Source organism: Periplaneta americana, chromosome 9, assembly GCF_040183065.1.
Source record: "Periplaneta americana isolate PAMFEO1 chromosome 9, P.americana_PAMFEO1_priV1, whole genome shotgun sequence".
NCBI lineage: Eukaryota > Metazoa > Arthropoda > Insecta > Blattodea > Blattidae > Periplaneta > Periplaneta americana.
The window spans coordinates 10,762,830-10,788,862 of NC_091125.1; the positions used below are offsets into that span (position 1 = coordinate 10,762,830).

General features: G+C 36.3%; 1 protein-coding gene across 26 annotated transcripts in view; it reads left to right on the forward strand.

Moving 5' to 3' along the window:
• Nucleotides 1-26,033, forward strand: part of LOC138705774 (uncharacterized) — a 307,903-nt gene that overhangs the window by 116,007 nt on the left and 165,863 nt on the right. For 25 of the 26 annotated variants that reach the window (XR_011333771.1, XR_011333770.1, XR_011333777.1 and 22 more), the window contains 3 exons: nucleotides 6,776-6,925; nucleotides 14,251-14,343; nucleotides 21,161-21,333. The gene's annotated coding sequence lies outside the window, so the exon portion shown is untranslated. The remainder of the gene's footprint in view (nucleotides 1-6,775; nucleotides 6,926-14,250; nucleotides 14,344-21,160; nucleotides 21,334-26,033) is intronic. The other variant, XR_011333766.1, reaches the window with a different exon arrangement.

The following is a 26,033-nucleotide window of genomic DNA, read 5'->3' on the forward strand; positions in this document are numbered from 1 at the left end:
GGGTGACCAGATTTACAAAATAAAAAAACGAGACATTTATTAAAGTTGACATGAATCAACATTTTATCTAAACATTCATTATTACCCTACTTGTGTTTATATAATGTCAGTGAGCAATAAGGTCCAGTTTTATTTATTTTAAAGTAATAAATACTACACTGTTTACAATAACTAGGCTATAATAATTGTTGTTTTCTAATGCCAGGCGTTTGACAATAAAGTCATTTGACCTCTTGCACTCCAATATTTTTCAAAGATATTATCATGACCAGCCACTGAAGCACAGATTTTGAGGTATTCCGAATCCATTTCTTGGTTTGAGTTGCACAATGGGCAGTTAGGGGACTGATATATTCCAATTCTATGCAGGTGTTTGGCCAAACAATTATGGCCTGTTGCCAATCTAAATGCAGCCACAGACAAGTGTCGTGGTAAATCGGGAATTAACTGTGGATTATGATGCAGAGAGTTCCATTTTTTCCCTTCAGATTGTCTTATCAAATTTTGTTTGTTGAAGTCTAAATATGTAGATTTAATAAATCTTTTCACAGAGTAATACGTAGATTTAGTAACAGGTCTGTAAGTAGCAGTGCTGCCCTTCTTTGCTAATGCATCCGCAATCTCATTTCCCAGGATTCCACAATGGGATGGTATCCATTGGAATACAATTCTTTTATTGAGTGATATTAATTGAGAGAGCATTTTAGTTATTTCTGCTGTTTGAGATGAAGATGTGTGTTTAGAGACTATTGATAGAATAGCTGTTTTGGAGTCTGACAATATAACTGCATTCTTAAATTTATTGATGTGGCATAGAAGATTCCTGAGACTTTCACTTATTGCAGTGATTTCTCCATCAAAACTTGTTGTTTCATACCCAAGAGATCTATAAAGTGAGAAGAGTATGTAATAAAGTAGTATGGATACTTGGCTTAAGTCATTGTTGACATTTTTTTATGTGACAGCTAGTCTGAATTAAATAGGTTAACTTATCTGTTTAAAAATACTTCAGGTTAATTGGACCTTACAATCATATTCTTGTCACTGTATTCTGAATTGTTTCGTAACAAAATTTTTTGCCTCATATTACCTTTTAACCAGTGGTGATATTCAAGAAATTTAACACCAATTCACTCATGTGTACCTATGTTAAACATATACAGTATATGTCCATGGGAAATGCAAATATTGCTGAGAAATAATAAGTATTTTAACATTCTCCATGAAGATCAACTGTACAATCTGCATCATATTTCTTTGATGAGTGAATTTGCTGTAGAAGTGTTGGGGCCTTTCCTTCAAGAAACTATAAAAGTCCATGCAAGACACATTTTTGAAATTACATTTTGTGATTATGGTTTTAACTGGAAACTGATTCCTTTCGTAAGACCAAATTGAATTCAACAACGAAAACGCTCTTTCTGATGATGCATTGGGACCAGGTATTCCTAACACAAAACTTACAATCTGAATTATGTTTGTAAAACTAAGTTAATGTATTTATCTTTCATAATAGAATAAAAGAAAAATAAATATCTTAATTATAATTTAGGGAAATGTGGTGCCATTAAAAAAAAACGAGACATTTGGCACACCGAGCATACTTTTCTCGGGGGCTGCAAAAGGGTAGGCTATCTGTCGGATACAGGGGGGAGAGCCATTAATCCTTCCCATTGAAGGCCTTAAGGAACCAACCTGGACAAATACCTAATGTCCCATCCCTACCTTCCCATGGTGCAGCTGTTAGAAAGCATAATTTTACAAGCTGAACTAAAGGGAGGGGCTACTCATCAATTAGCACTGGTCAGCTTGATGAGTTAATGACTGAATTTGGTATAATTTTCCTCTATTCAATACCTAATTCCCTCTTTACCCTTTCCTATCCAGTCCTCTGACTGAACTCTTACTTTCTTCGACCCTGACGGCATTAGAGCATTCGAGGCCTAGAGGTTCATTTCACTTTCCTTCCTCCTCTTTCTACTTTTCTGTTTCTAGTGCTGACCTGCTATGGCACTAAAATCGTCCTCCAGTGGCTTAAGGAGGGAAAGCTGGTGATCAACATGATCTCCCAGCTAGGTCCAATGGACCCGTCGACCAACAGCAGGTGTAGTCCTCCAGACACTGGGGGTTTTGTGTGAATGAAGTAGCCACCAAAACGTTAAAATAAAGTGTTCACTTAAATCGGCTACAACTTGCCATTTTCAAATATTAGAGTGCAAGAGGTCAAATGACTTTATTGTCAAACGCCTGGCATTAGAAAACAACAACATATACTTTTCTCGGGACAGGGGACAAGAAGCTGAAAAAAGGGACAATCCCATTAAAAATGGGGCGTCTGGTCACCCTAGTTTAGAGAAAATATTAATACTTTCTTACCAAAACGTTCCTATTTTTTACAAGTATTATTGTAAATGAAATGTATTTTCCCTGGACCAAAAATACAATATGGCATGCTAGAAAGTGGCTGTGATGTGCTAAACATTTAATGTTAAACTAACTTTAACAGTAAATGATATAAAGTACTCTGCATATATATTCTGTACCGGTACTAGAGTGATACATTGCGATTTTCCTTTATTTATAGCTGCTTATTATTACCTTATTTACAATTTTTATAATAACATTTTGAAATTTGTAGTCATTAGGAGAGAGAACCAAATGTTAGGAAATTAGAATATCACCACTGCATTTATACATATCTGCTTTCGTTATTCCTGTGGTTTTCTTTAGTTTTGCTTTCTCCCCTCACAGAGATGGAAGAATGACGGTCATTTTCTTGTGGTATTCCTCAAAGTTTTGTTGGAATGCCTTAGATATTTTGCATTCTACAGAATTTCTTTTATTATTCATTAAAGTGTGTTGTATTTTGTTCAATGCACTCTTATGTTCACTGTTGATGAAGACTGAAATAAAGGTTATATGCACAACCACACTTAATGCAGTTCGAAATATGTGCCTTGAAATTCAAGGAAGATTCGATAATTTTTAAGTTCACAGCTATAAGAAAATCTCAGTTGATCGAGTTTTAAACGATGCGCGCTCATGTGCTGCTAGAAAACTGTAAGAAAGATGCGAGATTGTTTGTGTGGAGGAAAGCCAAGCCATTCCTCCTTTACTGCAGTTAGCACACATAGACAACAGCGCACTAGTGGCCAGAGAAAGAAGCAGAGTTTTAAAGCGAGTAAATGAATGGAGAAGGAGGAGATCCTCCTCTGAATCAGCGCATGGGCGGGAAATAGAAACCGACTGGTCATGCAGCAAGCTTGCTACCACTGCCATCTAACGATCTTGCATTCAACCAGACTGTAACACATTTACGAGGAGGCACAATAAAATAGTTTTAATGCAATGCTATGAAAGACACTGTATAAACTTTTTTTTCTAAAATTATAAATCAAAAATATTATTCATTGCACTTTATATAGCCTACTATTCATGGTTTGAAACTTTCAAGGATATTTGAAAGTTAAAGTCGTCATCATCATCATCCTTCACGAATTAGGCCTCTGTAGACCTGTTTCGGCCCCATCTAGCAGTCTTCTTAAAGGTCTTCCTGGTCGACGATGTCCTCTAGGTTTATATTGCATCATAATTTTTGGGATTCTTGAATTTTCCATTCTTCTTACATGATCTAGCCAATTGAATTTGTATCTGCTGATTTTTTCTTCTACTGACTCTACTTCTAATTGTTCTAAAATTTCTTCATTCCTTTTTCGGTCTAAAAGAGTATATCCTGCTGTCCTCCTCAAAAATTTCATTTCCATTGCTTTGATTCTGTTCATGTCTTTTTTCTTTAATGACCAAATCTCGCTTCCGTATAAAAGGGTGGGTAATGCTAGTGTATTATATATTTTTATTCTTGTAGATTTTTGTACTAATTTAGCTTTTAATGCATTGTTTATTATTCCTAGAATTTGTGTAAATTTGGTAATTTTCTTGTTCACATCTTTTTCATTTTGATAAGATATTTCACAACCCAGATAATTGAAATTTTGCACTTCTTCGAGGCATTGGTTATTGTGTATTATCTTACTTCTGACTGGGTCTTGCCCTAAAAATGCCATTACTTTTGATTTTTGTGCTGAAATTTCCATCCCAAAATCTTTTAAAATTTTATTAGATGTATACAATCCTCTTTGTAAATTATCCTCTGAATTGGAATTTATGACTTGATCATCGGCATAGAGTAAGATATTTAATGTTAGAGCACTGGTTATTTTGATTCCTGATGTGTAGATTTGGTTCCATTTTAAAATAATTTCATTTATATAAATATTAAATAAAGTTGGTGATAGTGGACAACCTCGTCGAACTCCATTATTAACTAATTTTCTTTTGGATATACAGTTATTTATTTTGACACTTATTTTGCTGTCTGTGTAGATTTCTATTATATTTTGCAATAGCAAATTTGGAATATTTTTATCTTGCAATATGTCGAATAAAAGGTCTCTTCGGACTTTATCAAAAGCTTTCACAAAATCAATAAAAGCTATATGGGTTTCTAAATTAAATTCTCTTCTTTTTTCTAACAATAGTTTGATACTAAATAATTGATCTACACATGATCTTCCTTTTCTAAAGCCATTTTGACACTCCAGAAGGAAAGTTTCAGCATGTTTTTTTAATTTTTCATTTAAAATCCTACTAAATATCTTATAACCTGTGTTGAGGATACTAATCCCTCTATAGTTTTCAACATTCTGTTTATCTCCTGTTTTATATATGGGAATAATTACACTATTTTTCCATTCTTCCGGTAAAGTGGCAGTCAGATATATTCTGTTTAGAAATCTTAATAATCTTTCTTGAAATAGATCTCCTGCATATTTATTTATTTATAAAGTCGTGTTTATATAAAACAAAGAGGAAGTAGTTCTACGTTGGTATCGCAGATCTTTTTGGGCCCTGAAATTCACTTCTATTCATTGTTTATTAGACAGGGCAACAGCCAAGTTGTCAGTTTTGTACAAATATATTTGAAATTGAAAGTAGGTACTCCAAACTACATTATTTTTAACATAAAAAATTGGGCACCGGCAACTTTGAACAATAATGATAGTATGACTTTACAAGAACTGATATTCTTCAAAAGCATGTGATACTGAACTTGTAAAATGTACATGTGGCAACACAGACCACGTGGGTGCAGTGTTAGTCTCTTCCAACACGTGTGATGCTGTAGTGTGCTCGAAAAATGCTGCAAGGTGAATATCCTTGTAATTGTTAATTTGTGCAATTATTCAACAATGAATGGAAGTGAAAACATATTTTATGGAAAATTTAGGAAACTCAGTTTACAAGAACAGATTATTGCTATACAGAAGGGAAGGCCAACCCCAACACTACCTGGCCTTACATGTGTGCATGTTGGCTAATTTGTAGCATGTTTCATTCAAGAAGGTGTCATTTCGTCTTGTTACCTTCTTTCCTCCTCTTAAGAAATACGCAGGAGCCGCCACTGATACACACCAGTCGATACAGACACATGAAGCAGTATGCATGGAACATTAAGCATGCATCAAAGGAGAATAAACGAACGCCTTTAGGTGCTACTAGTCAGGCCAGATAATGCAAGACACAAGCAACATAATGCATGTGCCTTGCATCATAACCAAGATAAAACATGCTGATTCTTTGTGTCGTACTTCATGCAACCTGGCCACTACAGCCCAGAGTTCAGTTGTCAGTGTACACTTTCCGATCATGATGGACTACCAGAAATAATGTGATGGAGAGGTATCCAATTATTATTCAAGGAAGAATCTCACAGATAAAATTTGGGCGGAGATAGCTGCTGAAGTAAAACATAAGCTGAAATAGGATTGTCCGGGAAAGTAGCTATTTAGTTCCCGTATATGTATTCATTCATTTATTTATTTGTTTTAAAATATAAATGTCCCACTTCATAATAAGTTTTATTAAGTCACTGGGAATTAATTGCCAAGGAAGAGCTATGCTAGACTTAAAAAAATAAGAAACTGACCTATCCCTCGTATAGACACTTTCATCTGTAGGTTGGTCATCATACGGTGTGTGGAAATCATTTCGAACTTCTGTGGCATCAAAGTCTGGAATATTTTCCACTGTAGGTTGGCACATTTTTCTTTCTCTTGTTTTCAAAAAGTTGTGCAGAATACTTGCACACTTGATAATGATACCAATTGACAGTTAAATGCTGTGTCCAGGACTTTAAATTTAGAACATAACATCCAAAATGCACATTCTACATTCTTTCTAGCCCGGGATAGCATATAGTTAACAATTCGTCGCTCCTTTGTCAATATGATCTTAGGCAATGACCGCATCATATGCTTCAACAAGGGAAATGTCTCATCAGTGAAATAGAAGAAAGTTTAGTTTATCTTGTGTTCGTAATGGGCAGCACAGCACCAACTAGTGTTGCCAACTCTCCCGTATTTAGCCCCAATTTTTAACAGTCTCCCAACTTCCGTATTTTTCTTCTCTTCGATCCTTTTTCTCCCTTATTTTTGCATAATATAAAAATTTATTTGAAACATTTAATTTTTATATGGTTGAAGGTGATTTATATGATGGATTCTGTTGTTCCAGAGATGCACTGAAATGTGCAGCTAAGCTTATACAAAGAGTGTTTTCTTTTATGAAAAGTAAGTGAACATATATATATATATATATATATATATATATACATACATTCATATATGAGGTGTCGCCATCCTCATTGAATAATCGAGACTACTATTTTTTGTTAGTAGTCAACATGTAGATACCTATTAATTTTGAGAAAAATTAGTTCCAGCACCGGGAATCGAACCCAGGACCTCTCAACTCTGCGTGCTGAGCGCTCTTTCCAACTGAGCTATGCTGGGACACGATCCATGGTGCCAGCCAAACTCTCATTATATCATCAATGGCCTACTACCTGCATTTTAGACATATACCGGTAAGTCATATATGCAGGAGCACGTATTTAAATGACTTTATGGCCAATTTTAACAAGCTTTTTTTAATACTGTTAACATTGATATATACCTATACTCACATATGAAGTCCCACAATCCTCAGATGTTCAAAAAAGGAGAGCGACACTTTAATCAAATCAGAACTGCAAATCACAGTCAACTTCAATTACCCATGTAGGAAATTTTTACAATTCATTTGAAACTATTACGCTAGGTAAAATATCTCAAAATACTTTAATTTAAACCTAACTGCCAAAATGTAGAATAAAATTGTTTTTAGTGCAGCTAACTGAATTTAATAATTTTTCAATTTTTTATGTCAAATATTGTAGACCACTTAGTCTCCCGTATTTTCTTCAAAAATAGTTGGCAACCCTAGCACCAACACTATTTCTACCCAAGTCTTCAACAGAAATCAGAGTGAAAAGTCGATATGGTTGTGTAATACTCACACATGTTTTCCATCTATTAGGAATATTCACAGTTTGTCGTATCTTCAAATGATTCTTTGGACATTCTATAATATTCTGCGAATTTGTCTGGATGCTGTGCTAACTCTACCAATAAAACACAATACAAGCACTATGATTTTCAAAGTTCTGAACCAATGAATCCGAAACCCACGCCTTTATCTTCGCACTCTTATTATTGACAATAGCAGAAGATCTCCATCTGATGACTCCACACTGAATGACATTAAAACAAATAACATGGCGTTATGTGTCACACTCCATGTGCCATGCATCATGTTTCTTGCACCATCCGGTGTGTTAACGTGCAGGGTCGAATCTAGCTACTTGGCGCCTCTAGGCAGAGAAAAATATTTCTGCCCCTTATTTCGCCCTATGTGCGTCATTTGGATCAAATGAAATAATTGATTCTGCGTCATTATTAATGTTTCTAATATCGGAAATGCCTGACTAAAATAAACCACACGCTGCACTATTTTCGGTAACTACTGTTCACCACATTATTACACTCTGATGTATCTGGACTCAAACTGGACCAAGCTGGCTATGTTTGTTTTTTAAATAACACATATTTTTGCACTTTTTCTCACAATTTCCTCTCTTTTTATTGCCTTGTATTTTGCGAGTTTCCGGTATTGTTATTTAGTCAACTGTCCGAAGACAGGTCTGGACCCCACAAGTGACACCATCAAGGCATCACTCATAAGGCAACTAGGCCAGGAGATAATGGGGTAGGGTGACCAATTCCTTTCCCCCTCCATTGCTTATATTGCTGACTAGCTACATATTACACTAATCAGATTTTAGACGCAGTTCTTCCTCTGATACATATCGTCAAATAAGATTACTGTCTGATTATAGATTTACATATCAGCCATAACCTCAATCAGAGGTGTTTCCGGTAATGAGAACCACTGAGATTTTCCCGACTGTCACTCATTATAATGAAAATTAAAATATAAATCACCTAGGTACAAAACAACTGCACTCTTTACTGTTTCAAATTAAACTGAACTCCCAAGCGTCAGGTTGATACAATGACTGGCGGTATTTTCTTTGAATTTAAGTCTGAATGGGGATTACTGAGTGTTGATACTAGCTAGTCTTATGACAGAGTTAGCTGCGTTCTCATCAGTTCATCACAAAGCTTATATTGCGAGCAACGAGATTTGCCTTCCTAATGTATCGTAATATAATACCATAAGTTCTTTAATGTTATTATGTGAGACTCTCACAGTGAGAGGGCATAAAGGTTGACGCTCACTGGCACGAACCGACCGGAACGGAACGAACCGGAAATATTCTGCGAGAGATGTATGCATGTATTTTAAACGGTAAACGCTCACTTGTCCGAACGGAAGCAACCGGCTGCCGGTCCTGACGGACAGGGTTCTCGCGACACGATCCTAGCGGAATTTCCGATGACGATCGGCTGCATTCGTATGTCTTCGCTGGTCTTCGGAGAAAAGTGTGTTGGCTGTTCTCAGTACTTTCCCACTCAACATGTGCTGGTGCGTTGTCCAGACAGATTATTCTTAAAATGGGTGATGAAAAGTTAATTTTAACAGTGCTAATCGCGCTTCTGTGCTGATTGGCCTTCGAAATGTGATGTTTCCCTTCATTATTTCAGATGCTAATAACCAGGGAAAGGATTTATATGTAAATACATATTTACTTATAAAGCTAATATAATTTATATTTTGCATTATCTTTATGTTTCACAATGTGTAGGGTTGAAAAATCCTACTTTTATTTTCCATATTTTTCCATATTTTAGAGTTTAGTACATATTTTCGTTAATTTCCATATATTTTCCATATTTCATATAAAACAGTCCATATTATATTAGGTTTAACAATAAAACAAAACAAAATTCCATTAACTTTTAAAAATACATTTCAACAATAGAGATTTAAACACATGTTCAGTAATCCCTTTAACATCAGAGTTATTTGAAAATTAGCAGTCCTATCAACAATGGGAAAGTAAGTTACAAAACTGTATTAATTTAATTTAAAATTTTTAACAGACTTCAGTTGTGCAGCTCAACAGTTAAATGCCAGTCAGAGTACACATAGGTTCAGTTTTGTAAATCATACTATAAAGACGGTAAATATGCCAAAAGTACGTCATTCAGTCAATTTAAAATCAAAACTAACAAGTTACATTTCAGAATTTAAAGAAGATGGTTTATCAACTGACAATAAAATATTATTTTGTAATTTGTGTCAGTGTGCAGTATCATCTACACGAAAGTTCCTGGTGCAACAACACATTACAACTAGTAAACATCAGGCCAACAAACAACTAAATTCCAAGCAGAGACAATTGTTTTTAACACAACCAACAACATCGAATGTAAGATCTGAGTTTAACATCGACCTGTGCCGTTCTCTCATCTCTGCTGATATTCCTCTCTACAAACTAAAGAATAAGGTCTTCAGGGAATTCCTTGAAAAATATACTCAACATACAATCCCGGATGAGTCAACACTTAGGAAGACGTATGCTCCATCCATCTACGATGAGACAATACAGAAGATAAGAGATGAAATTAAAGATAGTTCAATTTGGGTTTCCATTGATGAGACTCCCGACAAAGAAGGTAGACTTGTTGGTAATGTAGTTATCGGTTTGTTAAGTGAACAATATTCTGAACGAATTCTTTTACATTGTGATGTTCTAGAAAAGTGCAATAACAAAACTATAGTTAAACTGTTCAACGAAGCTATGGGTATCCTGTGGCCAAAGGGTATTATGTACGATAATGTGTTATTCTTTATTAGCGATGCTGCCCCTTATATGGTCAAAGCTGGACAAGCATTATCTGTTGTATATCCTAAATTGACTCATTTTACTTGTATGGCGCATGCATTTCATCGTGTGGCAGAAGTGGTCAGAGACAATTTCCCTAAAGTAGATTTGTTGATTTCATCAGTGAAAAAAGTATTTCTCAAAGCTCCCAGTAGAGTTAACGTGTTGAAAGAAATGTACCCTGAAATTCCATTGCCACCAAAGCCAATTTTAACTAGATGGGGTACATGGCTAGAAGCAGTTGAATATTATGCCGAACATATAGACTCTATTAACAATGTTCTCCTTGCATTGGACTCTGAAGATGCAGTCTCAATTGATACTGCGAAAACAGTTACCTGTGACATAAGTGTGAAGAATGACTTAGCTCACATTCAGCATACATTTTCATGCATCATAAAAACGCTCAAAAGTCTCCAAAATAGGCACCTTTCACTATCTGAAAGTTTTGAAATTATAAATAGTACTGTGGAACAACTGAATCGTGGTAGAGGTAAAGTTGCAGATGCAGTAAGAGCTAAGGTGGACACTGTACTTTCAAAAAACCCTGGATATGAAGAACTACAAAAGGTTGTTGCTGTGATGAGTGGTGAATCAACAGTGAAGATTAACTTGGACTTATCCCCAGCAGACATTGTGAAATTGAATTATGTACCAGTTACTTCTTGTGACGTCGAACGCTCTTTTAGTCAGTATAAATCTATCCTCAGAGACAATAGAAGAAGATTCACTTTTCAGCACTTGAAAGAAATGTTTGTAACCTATTGTTATGGTAACAGACAATAAAAATTGTGTTTTGTTGAAACTACATTGGAAGATAAGGTACGTCCATTATATTTTTTGTTTAGTTTGATTAAAATGTACCAATATTTAACGTACATAGTCATTTTTTTTATAATATTAAGTCCATATTTAATTCCATATTTTGGTAAAAATCCATATTTAATTCCATATTTTGGTAAAAATAACTACATATATATTTACATATTTCATATATTTTTAGTCCATATAAATCTGTTCCCTGCTAATAACAGATGAAATGTTTAACATTTTTCTTCGCTCATACGAAAGTACTAAAAAAACCATTACTCGATCTTTACACAAATGTGGGCAAAGATGGTTAAATTAATCAAAACACTTTTTTATACTGTTATGACTAGAGCCCGGATTGTATGTAATTACATATTCCGTTCCTACATATGTAGCTATAAGGAAAGCTAAAAGTCCGCGAATCGTATTAAATTTAAATTTAAATATACAGAATAAAGAATATAATTACAAACAAACAAGACAAATAGAAATAAAATAATACCATCAATATAAAAAGGAGATACAGTAGTATTAACAAAATTTGAGACCGAATGAGCAGCGCTCGCGTTCGATCGCAGTTAAGATATAATATTAATAGGCCTGTAAGAGAATATAAAATAAAATAGGAAATAAAATTAAAATTACAGTTACAGAAATTATATAATACAACATTAATATAAGAGAAATGCAGAAAAAATAATAAAAATAAATAAGTAAAATAAAATAGGAACTAAAATTTAAATTATAGCGGCAATGGAATTATATAATATAATATTAACACTAGAGAAGAATAATACCGCACGTGAAAAGTAGGACAATATGTATATATATTTCAAAATTATAGAATACAAATATAATATAGGTTGATTAATTCATACACATAGGCTATAAATTTATTTAATCAAATTGAAGATATTAACACGTTTCTAATTTTCTTGTTATATGCTAGTGGGTTACATGTTAGAAGTTCTGGGTGTAATTTAGTTAAAGCATTGTACAACCGAGGGCCAAAATTAATGCTATGCTTTAGACCAGCAGATGTGAGACATTTAGGTTCTATTAATGTTGAATTAATATTTCGTCTTGTGTCATAATTCTGTGTCTGTAATACAAACTTATTACGATTTTTATGATAAAATTTTAACAGCGTATGCTTATAAATTTGTTCAATATTAAATACATTAAATTCAGAATAAATTAATTTAGTTGGATAATCGAAACGTTTCTTCAAACAAATTTTAATTATTCGTTTTTGTAGTAAATTTAACGAACTAAGATTAATGTTGGTACTTCCATCCCAAACAATTATACCATATTGAATGGTAGACTGAATAATGGCCAAATAAACATTTCGTAGAATTCTAATGGGTAAGTAGCATCGAAGATTAACGAAAGGGATCATTATTTCGAAGTTTTAAATGTTTTTACATATTTTGGTGCATAATAAATATTTTGGCATATATTATATATTTTAAAATATTTTGAAGGATATTGCATATTTTGAAAGAATATATACATTTTTTCACTAATTTTCTCTCTACGTAATGATTAAGTTATTTTTAAAATTGTTTATAAAGCTTATCCCTTCGTCTCTAGTGCATAAATATAATTTGATAATTGAAAATAATAACGTATTCTGTCAAAAAATGGACATCTCTTTGCAATGCTAATAGTTTGTATCCCTTGAGAAGTAACGGTAAAGTAGGTACAAATACCAATGCGAATGGTAGTAGTGAAGGAAAGAATGAATCAGTTGCTCTAAAAGAAAACAATAGTTTTTTCTGTTTTTTTTTTAAGAAACTTATTTTGACATCAGGTAATACAAGTAGCAAGCCTACTGCCATTCGCATCCAAGTTAAAAGACTGGATTTCAATTGAAGATTCCTTTACTAAAATGGTAAAATCGTGCAGTCCAAAGTGTGTGACAAACGCATTGGGTGCTCCATGAAGTCACAATTAGAATAGCATTTAAAAATTGAACTTCATGTGAGAAATAAAAAACATGCTCCGTCGAAAAGAAAAAGTTCTTCTTACACAAGTGGTGCTGAAACATTCGTCTTCTACAAGTGAATTTAATAAAAATTTGTGCATGGCAATGGTTGCTGCAAACATATACAGTGGTATAAACTTGGAGTTCCAAAGTTCCAAGCATTCCTACGCAAATACTGCAACTTCAATATTTCGCATGAATCAACACTCCGGAAAAAATATTTGAACTCCTGCTACACAGACACAATGGAAACGATTAGAGATGGACTTGATGATTCCTACGTATGGGTTGCCGTTGACGAGACGATCAATAACCGTAGAAAATATGTAAAAATATTCAATTATTAATTGCGCCTCCAAACAATGAGGTTCAATCACATGTGCACCTGTAATTTTTTATTAGTGTGCACAAATACATCTAATAAAGCTTAGATTTTAAATTACCAACTTTTTTTTATTTATTACATATTTATCTACATACTTTTTAGCTTCATATTTATGTAGTCTACATAGTTCTCATTTTCACATTACATAAAATCCGGGCTCTAGTTATGGACCCATATTTTCTTTTTTCTTTTCTTTTTTCCTTCCTCATCAGCTAAAGACTCAGTAAAATAAAATAATCTTCGGAACTACTATCCCACTCTATGTTTAAAACAGACTACCTGTCGACTGTACCGGAATATTCCGAGCAGTGAGCATCAGAGCTTCCGCGGAAGACGGACTGCTGTAGATTTCCGTTCCGGTCGGTTCGTGCCAGTGAGCGTCAACCTTAACATTGAAAAAAGTACTAATGATTGCATTGTGACACTAATATTGAAAAACTGTCTTTTTTCCTTGGCAGACTGTTGATTAAATTTTAACTGATTGTTGCCAATGTAACTGATATCTTTTTCATTGTGCATTTAAGTTCATGTACTCTTTTAAAGAATTATGAATAAAATTAAAAAAATATAAAGAAAATTATCAGTAATAGCCACCCTAGGCAGCTGCCTAGTCTGCCTAGGCCTAAATACGCCCCTGGTAACGTGCCTAATCGATTTTATTGAAGCTATAGACTCGGGTTGTGCACCCAAGTTACAAAGTACAGCCCACATAGGAACGCGGCATGTTTACAGCATGAACTTTGATTGCAAGTCTGGTTGCAGTGTAATGGTTACCTTTCTGAATGTTGCATATTTTTATACTTAGATTGTACAGATGATATATTGTTGTTGGTCCAGTCCCTAGGCCAGTGGTCCTCAACTCAGAGCACTGTGTCGTCCTCAAGCCTTGCCTGCTCGCCCGCTGGGCAAGGGAAAGTCATAACAGGGCAGGTAAGATGTTCAGCAGCGGGACCACAATATGAATAATTTACTGCATAGGTTTATGATTGTTTTCTGATGAAAAAAGATACGGGCTGAATAGAAATAACTAAATAAACTATCTTAAGCAATTTGAAAAAAAAAAAAAACATTGTAGCTTATTTTCAACAAAGTTAGAAGTTAATAAATTTGTAATTACTTTCAGAAATGTAATACATATTTCATGTTAATTATTCGGGCAATGCATGGCAATTACTGTAAATGTATAAACTGCTTCTGTTAAAGAAAATGTTGAACAAAACATATTATATAAACCCTAGGAATAGTAGGCCTAATGTAGAAATTAGTTCACTCAACACTGGCATTAGCTCTGATTTTTCAGGATTTCTTTAATTCTCTTTTCCCGCAGTAATTTCTCAACGTTTGGAACTATTGTTTGTATAGTGCATAATGTGACAGCACATTTTAAGTTGTGATCCGATACTTGGCTTCCATGACATGGCTTGTTTATCTTCATCATACGAAAAAATTACTGTTCGCACAGATATGTCTGTACAATCGGGGAAATCTAACTCATGAAAAGTTCATATAAAATCTTGCAGTGTAGGCTTTCATGGCCGGAGTCTATAGATGTAGATTCATTTTCCGGGCTGAGAGGCCGTGGTCTATTAGTTGGTTTTATACCAGACGTTTCGTCTGCAACTGCTGCAGACATCTTCAGTGGAGTGGTATCCTAGGTTGCAAGACTCTTCTCGGCGTATCTGAGGCAACTGATCCTGTGTCTGGTTGTGCGGGCGTATTTATAGTGCGGCTCGCGGGCCGAGGCCTGTTGTCGCTGCGGTCCGCGCCGCTTTGTTCGCTGCTCCCGTTCTGGGTTCCGTCCTTTTGTTGTAGTGGCTTCTTATCTGTTCTGTTTAGGACCGGGTACCAACACTTGTTTAGCTTTACGCCTTCTTCCTTGCGATTAAAGTTGTTGTTATGTTTATGTATTTCGATCGCTTCTCTATGTAGACGGGGGAAGAAGTGCGTCGTCGTGCTCAAGATGTCCGTGTCCTTGAATCTTATGTTGTGATCGCCCTCTTGATAGGCATGTGCTGCCACTGCCGATTTGTCGATCTGTCCTAGGCGGCAATTCCTATTATGTTCTGTCAGTCTCGTCCTGACGCTCCGCTGTGTAGTACCGATGTAGACCTTCCCACACGAACACGGAATCCTGTAAACTCCGGCGGACAGCAGCTTATCTCGTTTGTCCTTGGATGACCTCAGCATGTTCCGGATTTGCTTGGTCGGCAGGAAGGTCGGAAAAGGACGGCAGGTTACCCTTCCTGGACGTTATGGTAGAAAGGAGGACAGATGGCACCCTAGGTCATGACGTCTACAGGAAGCCGACCCACACAGACAGATATCTGCATAAGACCTCGAATCATCATCCCGGCCAGAAACGGGCCATGATGAAAACCCTGATCAACAGGGCCAGGCGGGTAGCCGAGCCACGACACATCCAACGGGAGCTGAGCCATGTATCGACAGCACTCATGGCCAATGGCTACTCAAGGCCGGAGATAAAGAGAGCCATGCGCCCCAGAGTAACACCGTCGATGAGGTCACAGGAACGAGCGACTAAGAAGGGCGCGGTCTTCCTACCCTACTTAAGGAATGTGACGGACCGGATCAGCAGGGTGCTGAGGTGTCATGAAGTGGAAACGACCTTCCTGCCGACCAAGCAAATCCGGAACATGCTGAGGTCATCCAAGGACAAACGAGATAAGCTGCTGTCCGCCGGAGTTTACAGGATTCCGTGTTCGTGTGGGAAGGTCTACATCGGTACTACACAGCGGAGCGTCAGGACGAGACTGACAGAACATAATAGGAATTGCCGCCTAGGACAGATCGACAAATCGGCAGTGGCAGCACATGCCTATCAAGAGGGCGATCACAACATAAGATTCAAGGACACGGACATCTTGAGCACGACGACGCACTTCTTCCCCCGTCTACATAGAGAAGCGATCGAAATACATAAACATAACAACAACTTTAATCGCAAGGAAGAAGGCGTAAAGCTAAACAAGTGTTGGTACCCGGTCCTAAACAGAACAGATAAGAAGCCACTACAACAAAAGGACGGAACCCAGAACGGGAGCAGCGAACAAAGCGGCGCGGACCGCAGCGACAACAGGCCTCGGCCCGCGAGCCGCACTATAAATACGCCCGCACAACCAGACACAGGATCAGTTGCCTCAGATACGCCGAGAAGAGTCTTGCAACCTCGGATACCACTCCACTGAAGATGTCTGCCGCAGTTGCAGACGAAACGTCTGGTATAAAACCAACTAATAGACCACGGCCTCTCAGCCCGGAAAATTAATCTAGTTCATATAAAAGTCAGATAACTTCTTTTATTTTTATATTTACCCTTCAATTCACTATCGTAAAGTAAATCAATAAGTTTCAATTACAAATAATAATCGAAAATCAAATTGAAAATTTTCCTGGTCCTTAAATCTAGAATCAAATTCCTGGCACAGATCGCATGATGTGTGAATATATTCTTTGAAATCCAAAGTCTTAAGAAACTAGTATGCCTATATCGTTGTTAATTTTGAAAAATGTGCTGTAACTTATCCTTTTAGTTAAGCTAACATTCCACAATTAGATGTGGTTTCATATTAAATGCCTTCACTCTTGTCATATAACTGTATAATAATCTTGTTCTTACCTTGTCGAAAACAATTTAAAGCATTCAGATAATTCCATTAAGAAGGCGAATTCACAAATCCATTTTGTCATTTTCCACTTATGATACAGGCTTTTCTTTTTTCACCATGAACAATGCCAAGTTGCCAAGGATATAAAGGAAGTCCAAAATAATTTCTACAACCTCTACATGAAAAATCAGAACCAGTAGCAGTATACTTTATGAGAACAATAAGTAAGAGCTCTCCTTAATCTGAAGGTTTTCAATAACGCCTCTTACAAAAATCACCAGTTGGGGATTATCGCTTACATAAGTATTTTCATCTACTGTCAAAAGAATAACAAATGAAAGACTGACAAATAATTACTAGTTGCACCTGAACGTCCTCGGCTAGACTTCGGATGGGACGCATCATGGTGGAAGGAGACAAGCTGATAGATTCAAACTCCTACACTTGTGAGAAGTTCTTCAGTTGTAATTAAACATTCTTCAAATTTTCAATCTTTAAAAGGTTTGTAATATTTTACTATTACAAGTGAAATTTTATAACCGAGTCGCACAGCTGATTCACTAACATTGTGATCTTAAACAGCAGCTCATTTTCCTTCAATTGTTGAAGTAATGCTACACGCTCTTCATCTTCATATCTGCCATATTCGTTACTGTGAGTTGTATAATGTATCTGTAAGTTGTATTTCTTCAGTGTGGCCAACGTTTTGAAGTGTTTTCTACTCCTCACATCTTTTGTTTGAATGGATGGCAAGAACCACCTCTGCTCACTACAACGCAACATCACAAACTGGTCCTCTGCCCGGTACAGTAAGCACATGTCAGCCAAGCATTGCCCGCGCCTGTTCATATGTGAGTTGATGATCACTGCCCTAGGCACTTGACAATAAGTCAATCGCTGTCTTGTACCCCAATATTTTTGTATGATGTTATCTTGTTGTAGCAATGTTTTGCATCCCTTGATGTGTTCGATGTTCATTTCTTCAATTGCATCAAACAATACCGTACACGGGCTGATGTATGGGAAATTTCTATCCTGTGCAGGTGGCTTGTCAAATAATCATGACATGACTTGAATAATTTCCAGAGAAAAAGTGTTCCGGGGTCGGGTATCGATCCTGAGACCTCTGGTTGAACGTACCAGCGCTCTACCACTGAGCTACCCGGGAACTCCACCTGACACCGTCTTAGTGGTAGAGCGCTGGTACGTTCAACCAGAGGTCCCGGGATCGATACCCGGCCCCGGAACAATTTTTCCCTTGAAATTATTCAAATCTGCTTTACAGGGAGCTTCACCTGAAAGACTAGATTTGCATAATATATATATGTTACTGTGTACGTTAACAGAAAACCACAATTCCAAGTCACACAGAGATTGTGTGCACTCGTTGTGAGTCTCTGGCATTTCGTCAGCCCACGCGAGTTGTGTGGATATAAAGGGAAAAGTTGAGACAGTGTCGGGTGGAGTTCCCGGGTAGCTCAGTGGTAGAGCGCTGGTATGTTCAACCAGAGGTCCCAGGATCGATACCTGGCCCCGGAACAATTTTTCCCTTGAAATTATTCAAATCTGCTTTACAGGGAGCTTCACCTGAAAGACTAGATTTGCATGACATGACTTGTTATCAACCTGATTTATGTGGCCCATGAGGGATTATCTCGGGGTTAATCATTCAAAATTTCCAGGTTGTATCATTTGCTCCATCTGAATTTTATTGTTTTGGGCAGATCTGAATTTACTTCTGCTTAGTTGTTTTACAGAATAAAATGGAAGTCTGTTATTGGATTGTTGTAAAATTTCTGTTCTCTTTTTAGCCAAAAGTCTGCTGTTTCATTTTCCTTATGTAACCATGGGAAGGAATCAACTATTTTTTTCTGTAGTTTAGTTAGATAATGCATCTTTTTTATAATCACGTATTTTAGCTTTTTTTGTGGTCTGTTGCAAGGTTATAGTCTGTATGGCTGCCCTTCAATCTGATAATTAGAATTTATTTAATCTGTATAAGAGATTTTGCAAACATATATGTAAATAGCCAGAAATGCATATAGAGTGTTAGCTGGTAGGCCAGAGGGAAAAAGACCTTTGGTGAGGCCGAGACATGGATGGGGGATAACATTAAAATGGATTTGAGGGAGGTGGGATATGATGGTAGAGACTGGATTAATCTTGCTCGGATAGAGATCGATGGCGTTCTTATGTGAGGGTGGCAATGAACCTCCAGGTTCTCTAAAAGCCATTTGTAAGTAATATGTAAATAGCAGTAACTTAAAAATTTATTGTATAACTTATTCTCCTACAGAATAGTAAAATGAAAAGACAGGGCATATTCACCCAGTTCCTGCACCTCTTGAATATGATATGAGAGATCCATCTGTATAAATTTGTCAACACTCCGTACGTGTGTATCTTGTCTCAATTGTTTCTATAGCCATAGTCTTCAAACCTAGTTTATCTGTAGCCTACTTGTTTGTATTTTATAGACATTACTTCAATAGTTATTTAAAGCTGTAATGATATGTATTGAAAACTCAATTTACAGCATTTTTTGGTGTGTAAGAATTGCATTAATATTACTGCCAGGATACAAACGAACGTATTTTTCATAATTACTTGTTAATTGTTTCGGAACCCTACATAAGAAGTTGAATGTCTTAAGAGGTATGTGATGGAATAAAATGGTGAAGTGTTTGGCAGCGAAAATATTTATATTCTTCTTGTTTTGTTTTTTCCTCCCAATGTATAAAGACCATTATTTCGATATGTAGACAGTGTATATTTCATATGATATGCAAGTAAGTTACTTTCGTTCCTTCACAGTTTATGACATTGTCACACAGAATATATGATGTTTCTTTCAAATAATTCACAATTTAATGCACATTAATTTTTTATCTTCCATTGTTTTATATGAAACTTTTCATAGCCTATTTTGGGAAATCTATTGATTGAATTCCCAATATGCTCAGTCAGTTTAAGAGAGCAGTGTATTATGATAATAGATGTTTGAAAAAATTTTAGTTTTGTCCTTTAAAGAGAAAATTTGGTACAAACAAATGTAATTTTTTTTCCTAAATATGCAAGGAGAAAATAAAGAATACAAAAACAAAGAAAATACAAGACGATCAAGGTAAAGACAGATAGATGGACAGACGGATGGATGGGCAGGCAGGCAGGCAGGCAGGCAGGCAGGCAGGCAGGCAGGCAGGCAGATAGATTAATTTTTTCCATAATATTCTTACAGTTGCTTTATAGCATAGAATATAGCCTAACATATCCAATTCTTACGTTTAACGTATAAAAACGCAAATATTAAATATATACCGGTACACAATTAATATGGGTACCTTAATAACAATAACGTATTATACAATGCAATATGTTTACCATTTAATAGTACTAAAATATTTACTCAGTACTGTGAAATGTCAAGAATTCATCTACAGGATAAAAAGTGTGAGATATTAAGTAATGCAGGGTTTTGGTTATGATTCTTAATGTCTTCAGGAAGACTATCGAACATTTTTATCGCCGTGTAACGCACTCCCTTTTGATAGCATGATAAATTTGATGATGGTGTATGAAAATCATTCTTTCTGCGAATATTTGTGCTATGTATGGCTGAATTAGTTAGAAAAGTTTCTTTATCACATAAAAGGAAATTTATTAAAGAGTATATGTACTGATTTGTTAAGGTCAGAATCTCTCATTTAAAAAAAAAAATGATCTACACAATTCTCTAGCCTTTCCAACTATTATTCTAATTGCTAAGGAGACAAGGAGAACAAGTGTGGGTTATTATTACTACTTATTTATTTATTCTGGTAAGGTTAAGGCCATCAGGACTTCTCTTCCACTCCACCAGGACAGTGACAGTTAATTCCAGAGTTAGTCCACTGTTGTGGTTGAGGGGTTAGCGAGTCTAACTCTAAACCCAGTGGGCACAGGTTCGATTCCTGGTCGGGACGAGTTGCCTGGGTGAGGTTTTTCCGTGGTTTTTCCCTCACTCCTATGGTTGAATATCAGGTAACTTTATCAGGCAATTGGAACCCCACTCAACTTCGCCACTTCCTTTCCTCCCCTATCATCCTTTCGTTCATCATCCCGTTACTTCTTCTGGTTTTCAGATCGCTCTACAGTGGCCCTCCGAAGCTCCTGGCTCTCTCAACCGGCCTCTGTGGATTGTATTCAAGTGATGATGGATAGCTTCTGCAACGGAACCCGGGGCAAACCTTCTCTGTCGAGGACTTCCGCCTCGGACCGTTAAGGAAGCCTTGGAGGGGTTGCTGGAGCGGGAGTGGTACATGGACTTTGTTGGCTGTAGTGACCGGTCGTTAAGGGGGTCAAGAGGTTAGGTCAGTGCGCGTAGGGAACCGATCGGTGGGCACGCAACTCATCCCATATATGGGGTGTACAATAGACCTCAGGTCGTAGTGCGTGGGATGTTCGCTCCCTCCCTCCTAACAAGAAAAAAAATTCCAGAGTTATCACTCATAGGAACCTCCTGAGGAGAAAGACGTAGTTCTACGTGGACAGTGGATAAAAAAGAGAACAAGAGGGCATACACTCATTCATTCATAGGATTCTGCCGGGAGCCTTCGCTATAAGTTCTTTATCAGGCCTGGATAGCAGAATCGTGACGTCATACAAACGGGGCATGCTCTGCATATTTAATAATAGCGGTGCTCGGCGTTATTTACTCTAGTTAATAGTAAATTATATTAACAAGACAGAAATCAGCATAATTATTATTTTATCTACTACTACTACTACTACTACTACTACTACTACTACTACTACCACCACTAGTAATATTGCTACGTACTCCGGTTGTTAAACGAGTGTTGATTGACTTCTTTTCCTATTGCGGATATATGCATGTTCAGGAGTCTTACATGTCGTACCAACATAACTTACGAGACATTACAAACATTTCACGCTAGTTTGCAATGTTCTAGCGGCATAGAAATTCGGCCATTTTCATACCTCAGGGAGGTGTGTAGGGGTAAGAAAATGGAGTATTATGACAGGCTAGGTTAGTTTAGACTTTTATTATGTCTTACATACTTATCGGTGACAGGTTAGGTTACGGTAGTTTAGGGTTTTGTTATGCCTTGTATAGGTAAATCTGTGTTAGGTTAGTTTAGAATTTTAGTGACAGGTTAGGTTAGGTTAGTTTGGAATTTTAGTGTTAGGTTAGGTTAGGATAGTTTAGGCTTTTGTTATGCTTTGTATAGGCGAATCTGTGATAAGTTAGGTTAGGTTAGTTTAGGCTTTTATTATGCTTTCCATATACGAAACTGTAACAGGTTAGATTAGGACAGTTTAGGCTTTTGTTATGCTTTGTATAGGCGAATCTGTGACAAGTTAGGTTAGGTTAGATTAGCTTAGGATTTTGGTGACAGGTTAGGTTAGGTTAGTTTAGGCTTATTATCGTCAAGATGAAGGTGAAAGAGATTGAGTGTGGCGCTCTTGAACAGGTAGTAATTTTTTGTTTTCTATGTTGGCAGTTCAAGTCAGTCGATGTCTATTCCAAATTCGGCGGAAGTCACTCAACGCTCGTTTCTTACTACTGTTAGTACAGAAAAACGACAGTTAAGAAAGCAGAAAACTGACAGGAATGCGCAGTTCTCTAAAGAAGTAGAAGCAGTAAAGTTATTCATCAGATGTCATTTAAATACACACTGTTACCGGTACCTGTTTTTTTTATGAAAGTCTGCAATTTTCTTCTTGTTCCTGAAGCACTGGCAATACTATCTTGTTTCATTTTAGAATATCATCCAATATAGTTGTGGCTCTAGAAACTAGCATACTTGTGGAATGTCCGCAATCACACACTGTAAGTCATCACTTTTATCAACACTTTCACATTTTTCACGTATTAATGTTTTTAAGAGACGCCTTTAAGAGACGTGATTTTGTTGCACCGACGAAGACAGAGTCGAAGAAAATTTAAGAAGTTGGTATCTCTGAGTCTATGGCGCCAATAAAACAGCTGAACTTTATTTGAGAAAATAACTCATGCAGTAGGGGGTTAATTAAGTCACTCTCATATTTGTCCGAAATTAAACACTTTATATGCAAGTACAGTCACATTTGTTACGAATTGTGTGCGTCACAAGAGTCCTCCTCTATCTATTATTCTTAAATATTATTCAATTCTACTATATAACCGGAATATTCTAATGTCTGATCACTGTATAAAACATGTCGACATCCTACACACTTTACTGCTACACTTACACACTTGGCAACATAACCTGCAATGTAGTAGGCCTATATCAGCGCCATTATATTATTTTCCTCTACCTCAACATCCTCACAATCAAAAATAACATCTTCACAACCACATTCCACAGCAGCATCTAAATCTCCCCTGTAGTTACCATCATCTCCACTTCATAACATAATTTCTCTAGCATGTTCAAGTTGATTCTATTATCTGAAATGAGAGTGATAACTTGAAATCCGCACTGATTCAGGATATTTAGAATTGATACTGCGAACTCGTAAAGTTTTCCTGAAGTCAAATTCTTTACGGGAAAAAGACTTTATGATGTATCTTTATTGTTTGCAGAGTGACGTAATCATAAATTCTTGCATTGTGGTAGCAGGTTCAATTTATCTGCGAAATCCTGTATTTTGCCACCCTTGTAAGAAATTGCAGGTTTAACATAAATTTCATCCAATAATAAGTTAACAACTTTCTCATGATCTTCTAATGTCAAATCTTTTTCAGAAAGATATTTTAATCAATAGGAATTTGAGCTTTCTGGACTCAAGGAGTGGGATAGCTGTCTTAGATAGTTAGGATGAGGAATGGTGAGCACATTGGAACTCCATAATTGTCTATAGCAGCCGTGGCGAAAATGTGATCATGCGCCGAGCCACTGTGTAACCTGCAACATGCATAGCACCTATGGAGGGAGGCGGACACCCGAAGGGGAAGTGAAGCAACTGTTTGACTTATTAACGGATTTTCATTTTCCTTACGTCAAGCACTTAAATATAATTTTATACAGTAGAAGGCTACAACTAATGTTTAGCACGCGTAACGAAGAAAGAAATGAACAAGGAAACATAGGACACATTATCACAACCTAAAATTAACTGTCTTCAGAATGTCTCTGCGATAGAGTTTCAGAATCAGGAATTGAGTCACTTACTGCCAGTCATAGTTGATCACGAAGGTATTTGTTTGTCAGTCGTGATCTAAATATGGTTTTTACTATTTTCATTGTTGAAAATAATTTTTCACTAGTGTAAGTTGTAGCGAACATGGCTTGAAAAGAGCAAGCGAAAGAAAGAAACTTCGGATATTTATTTTTTGGCAAAGATTTGAAAAGTTCAACATTTGCCAAGTTCTTACATCTAGCTTTCATTTAACATCACATTGTAAATCTCTGAGTTTAAAATGAAAATCTAACCGCATTATTCGTAAATCTGCTGAAAAAGGATCAGTGTGCAGATATAATAATAATAATAATAATAATAATAATAATAATATAACTTAACCTTTTAATGTTTCATCAGTAACATGTAGTGTAATGCCGTTTTATGTTATACAACCGTTTTCCTCGTAATAGTGAACAATTCATATATTTAATATTCTCATGATATTGGCAGAAAAAAAAATGCGTCCTCCCATCCTACTTGAAACTTTCGTTTTTGTAGAGGTACATGGTTTCGAGAGAGACATTGCGATGATACGCCACTCGCAGGTCAGAGACAAATACAAATGGAACGGAGTTTGACTCCAGTGAGTGAGAGGGTGGGGGTTGTGAGGGGTAGGAAGCAAGAGAAATACACAGCTATCATTGCGAGCCACAATGTGCTCGTGAGTCACATTTTCGCCACGGTTGGTCTATAGGATGGCGGATTTGAAAAATAATTCAGGGATGCTCATACTAAAATATCAATTGAGTATTTCGGCGCTTTTGTTGTTAACAGTGATACTTGCTCCCATAGGCGGAGAGAGAACCGTTTTCTTGGAGGGGGAGGGGGGCAAAGCAAAACCATAGAATCCCCATATAACAGGGTTATGGGGGACATCATTTATCTTCGGGGGCATGTATCTTACAGAGTTACATCCAAATCCACAATGTTTCGGACCGAGTTGTATAGGGCTTGAACTGTAGGTCTACTACAAATTATAATAGGGAAAACTTCAAACAAACTCCCTCTTTTTGTCTGTCGTACAGAAATACATGCATACATCAATAAAATTACGTAACAATGTTAACAAAGTTTTTTTATATGAAGCTTACTTTCCTGAAGATATCATAACAAATGTAAACTCTATTTTATTTAATCTCGTCTTTAAGTTTACACATTATACCGGATGTTGTGCAGTATGTTATTCATATTTCTCCAAGTGGCGGCCTGAATACCTGAAGACTTCTAACACATGAGTACAGGCTGTTACAAAGGAAACATTACAGTGCTTTCATTCCTCAAATGAATGGGAATATTGCGAAACCCCACATGTCCCCTTTTTTACGAAATTGAGTTACATGCCATTTTGTATTCTACACGCCAGGACGCATCATTCTGAAGAGAGGCACTACCAGTGGCGACTCGTGATATTTTTTGTTTGTAGGATATGAGATTGACGACTGATGACCAAGACAGAAACTAATAATAATAATAATAATAATAATAATAATAATAATAATAAAAATAGAGTATGAGCAACTAATTTCTTGCTACAGTTAAATTCTTCTGAATGATCAAATACAACTTCAGATATTCTTTCAGCAGTCCTGTCGTCTGAAAATCCTGTTAATTCTTGTGTTTTTTAGCCTATAGCTTATTTTATTTATTTTTATGTAATTTTGGTTTTGATTCATTTTATTTTTATATCATTTTAAATTATTATTTCGTTTATTGCGTTCTTTTAAAATGATCAATGAACTGCATTTAAAGAGGCTACAAGGGTACTTGAAATTCGTATTGTAGTCTCTGACAGGGTTTCCTCACCACCACCCAGAAAGAAGGGTC